Raw genomic sequence first — 4,369 nt, 5'->3', positions numbered from 1 at the left:
CACGGCTACCGTGTGGTTCTTATGGTAATTTCATTTTTGGCACACAGCATCAAAATAATTATTTCTGCAGCGCATATCGGATGCGCGCCAAGTGGCATTTGGCGCAGGTAGGTCATTACTGCGTGAGATTTTACCGCTAGGTCAGTGGCTGGTGGGAAGGTCTCAGACCCAAAATGGACGTGGGGCAATTTTCATTTTGCTGCACGTCCATTTTCGCCAAAATGTTTTTTAAAAAAGGCCTTTTTTGTACAGGTGCACTGAAATTATTCTGCGCGTGCCTAAAACCTACACCGTACACTACTGCAGGCCATTTTTCAGCACACCTTAGTAAAAGGATCCCTTGCTGCCCTATATTAAAAGTGATTTAACTTGATAGAAGAGGCTCCCTGCCTGCCTGCTTAAATCATGCTCTGCATGACTGATCCCCAGTTACTCCTGCCCATTCCAGCTCTGCTCTCAAAAGGACCTCCCCAAGTACACCACTAGACCACCAAGGATTTTTTTTGGTGGTGGGGGGGGGGGGGGGGGGGGGGAGGAATAGTGCACAATAGTTTATATGGTAAACAGAGCGCTCCAAATTCTTTTGATAGAAAGCTTTAGCAGCAATTTGTCTACATAAATTTTGGGATGATAAATTCATTAGGCCTCCTATGTGGCATTATGTTTCAATCATTTTTATTAAAGTTCACACAATCAGCTGTTACATTTCACATTGCATAATTGTTTCCACAATTACTGTTGACATACCATCATATTTGTATTTTATCTTTTTATTCCCCCCCCTAGACTACTCCCCTACCCCTCCCTCCCCTTCTATGTCCAATAGCAAGCAGAGGCAGCATGAGCAGCACCTATGTGGCATTATAACATCTACTGTCACTCAGCACAGTGCACATTCGGCCACTGTAAAAGCACCATGGCTTTGTTTTGTTTTGTTTTATTATTATTATTAGCTGTGGTCCTTGGGTGTGGAGGCTATTTTGCTTGGAAGTAAATTATGGTCTTTCATTTTAAAATGTATTATATTCTGGCATGGATACTGTGGGTTTAGCAGAGGGATGAAGAGTGCAAGCCAACAATCCCCAGCAACTCTCACTGGTTCACACAGATACAACAAAACTTGAGTCTTCGGTATTGACTTCGGCCAAAAGCTTTCCAATAGTTTTGGTCTGCCTCTAACACACAGCATATTGAAACAGAAAAAGCCTATTAATTACCCTGCAGCAATGTAGAGCTGTGCATTGATTGTCAACTGCGGGGGGCATAATGCCAGAAGCCTATTGCAAGGTTTGAGACAGCATTGAGTGCCCCTGACAGAACATTACCATCTCTGCCCAACTACCAAAAAAGGGGAAAGAATCCTTACTATGCCAGACTAACCCTATCCAGTGCATCACAGGACGCAATGTTCAGAGCTGGGCACTGCCTTATTTCAAGATGGCAGTGCCAGAGGTAGGAGCAAGTAGGTATCATTCCTGCATTTAACATGAACCTAAGCAGGGCGGGAGAGGGAGGGTTTGGGGGTGCACTAGACCTTGGGGAATATGTGTATGGGGAGGGTGTTGGGTCAGGAAGGTGCTGTGCTCTTGGGGGGAGGAGGCAATGCCAAAACTATGCCAGCAGTTGTGTGTGTTTTCTCACCCTACTTGTCGATCCTTGCTTATGTGCTAACAGGATGACCATTTTTCTATGAGCTGTGGGTTACTGCTGCAATGTGGTAGTAATTTGCATGCTCAGTAAACATTGTATCTCCCAGGCAATATTTTTCTTTTTTTGCAGAAAGCTCACAGTAGAAGCTGTGCAGTCAGCAGCTCTACCATGAGGGCTTTCTGCATCAGCCCCTAGGTTTTGTGCCTGAGGCAATGGCAAGTTCATTGATTTTAATCAAAAGCACAAGGAGCATTAGTGGGATTCAAATCAAATTTCTCTGGTTCTTAGCCTACTGCTCTAACCATTAGCTTTATTTACAGACATTGCCTTCAGGCTCCTAAGATAGAGCTCACTTGTGTCTAGTAACTGAAGTTGAAGCTGGTCCAAGTTGGAGTATATACCAACTGTGTGGGTTTAATTAATTTATCCCTGGAAGCCTCCCACTTGCCTGAAGCACTTCATGGCTGCCTTTAAATTAAAGGTTTGACTGTGTGTAGGATCACAGAAGATTCCTGTGACTTTGCAATCCCCAGTGTGCTTTTTTTTATCACAGGGATAAGAACTTTGGCTTTATATTGCAGTGAGGTTTTTTCCTCTATTCACCTGAGAACTTGTTGGATACAAAGATCAGCGATATCCACTACTACTACTAAGAACTGGGTCTGGTATGCCATTGTTATCTATGTCTTATTGACATCTTTATTGAGCCTGTGCTCTGATGATATACAGAGACTGAAGAAACTGCAACTCAGGGTTTATGTTTAATGCTCTCTGTGGGACTTGCATATGTGATTAGGGTATAAGTGTGGTGTGGATGGCAGTGCGAGTGAGTTACAGGGATATTATTTAGTAATTTTTTAATGCACTGATTTGTTCTCACTAATAAAGATTTTGTAATGTATGTTTTAGGTACTTCCTATTATATGTATATCCCCTATTTACAGTGATGGCGAACCTTTCAGAGACCGAGTGCCCAAACAGCAACCCAAAATCTAATTATTTATCTCAAAGTGCTGGTCCCCTCTCCCTCCCTCCCAGTTCCAGGGTTGTCGTGGGAGGAACCAGAATGCTGCTCATTCAATGACTCTCTCCTATCAGCATTTTCCTACTACTGTGGTAGCCAATCTTTGTGCCCCACAAACGGAATGGTGTTTTATTTAATCCTGCAGTGCTGTCATAGTGAAAACACACCAGCAACCCTACATGGAGGCTGGTCTGACAAGGAAAACCAATGGCGTCAAAGACAAAAGCTTTTCCAGAGCAGCCAGCCCTCCCTTCGTCCGAGTACCAGGGTCCCCCTCTGAAATTTAAGTCATACCTGGTCGGGGTTAAGGTGGCGTCGGCGTCGGCGGCAGCGGCAGCAGCAGCAGTGAAAAGCGTGCTGACTCGGCGCGCCTTTAGCCTTCCCTTCTGTCTCTCAAGCTCTGTGGTCCCGCCCTTGTGGAAACAGGAAATGAGGGTGGGACCAGAGCTTGAGAGACAGAAGGGAAGGCTGAAGGCGCGCCGAGTCAGCACGCTTTTCACTACTACTGCTGCCGACGACGCCTTAACCCCGACCAGGTATGACTTTTATTCAGAGGTGGGCCCTGGTGCTCAGGGGGCTGGAACTGGCTGAGGCGACGGCACGTGTGCCAACAGAAAGGGCTCTGTGTGCCCTCTCTGGCACGCGTGCCATAGGTTCGCCATCACTGCCCTATTAGGACTAAGACTTCATACATAAGTATTGCCATACTGGGAAAGACAAAAGGTCCATCAAGCCCAGCATCCTGTTTCCAACAGTGGCCAATCCAGGTCACAAATACCTGGTAAGATCCCAAAAAAGTACAAAACATTTTATACTGCTTATCCCAGAAATAGTGGATTTTCCCCCAAGTCCATTTAATAATGGTCTATGGACATTTCCTTTAGGAAGTCAGCCAGACCTTTTTTTTAAACTCCGCTAAGCTAACCGCCTTTACCACATTCTCTGGCGATGAATTCCAGAGTTTAATTACACATTGAGTGAAGAAAAACTTTCTCTGATTCGTTTTAAATTTACTACATTGTAGTTTCATCGCATGCCCCCTAGTCCTAGTATTTTTGGAAAGCATAAACAGACGCTTCACATCTACCCATTCAACTCCAGTCATTATTTTATAGACCTCTATCGTATCTCCCCTCAGCCGCCTTTGCTCCAAGCTGAAGAACCCTAGCCGCTTTAGCCTTTCCTCATAGGGAAGTCGTCCATCCCCTTTATCATTTTCGTTGTCCCTTCTCTGCACCTTTTCTAATTCCACTATATCTTTTTTGAGATGCGGCGACCAGAATTGAACACAATATTCGAGGTGCGGTCGCACCATGGAGCGATACAAAGTCATTATAACATCCTCATTTGTATTTTCCATTCCTTTCCTAATAACACCTAACATTCTATTTGCTTTCTTAGCCACAGCAGCACCCTGAGCAGAAGGTTTCAACGTATCATCAACGACGACACCTAGATCCCTTTCTTGGTCTGTGACTCCTAATGTGGAACCTTGCATGACGTAGCTATAATTCGGGCTCCTCTTTCCCACATGCATCACTTTGCACTTGCTAACATTAAACGTTATCTGCCATTTAGATGCCCAGTCTCCCAGTCTCATAAGGTCCTCTTATAATTTTTCACAATCCTCCTACGATTTAACGATTTGAATAACTTTGGGTGATCAGCATTTTAATTACCTCACTACTTACTCCC

This window comes from Microcaecilia unicolor, chromosome 1 (assembly GCF_901765095.1).
Source record: "Microcaecilia unicolor chromosome 1, aMicUni1.1, whole genome shotgun sequence".
NCBI lineage: Eukaryota > Metazoa > Chordata > Amphibia > Gymnophiona > Siphonopidae > Microcaecilia > Microcaecilia unicolor.
This window is presented reverse-complemented; position numbering follows the sequence as displayed.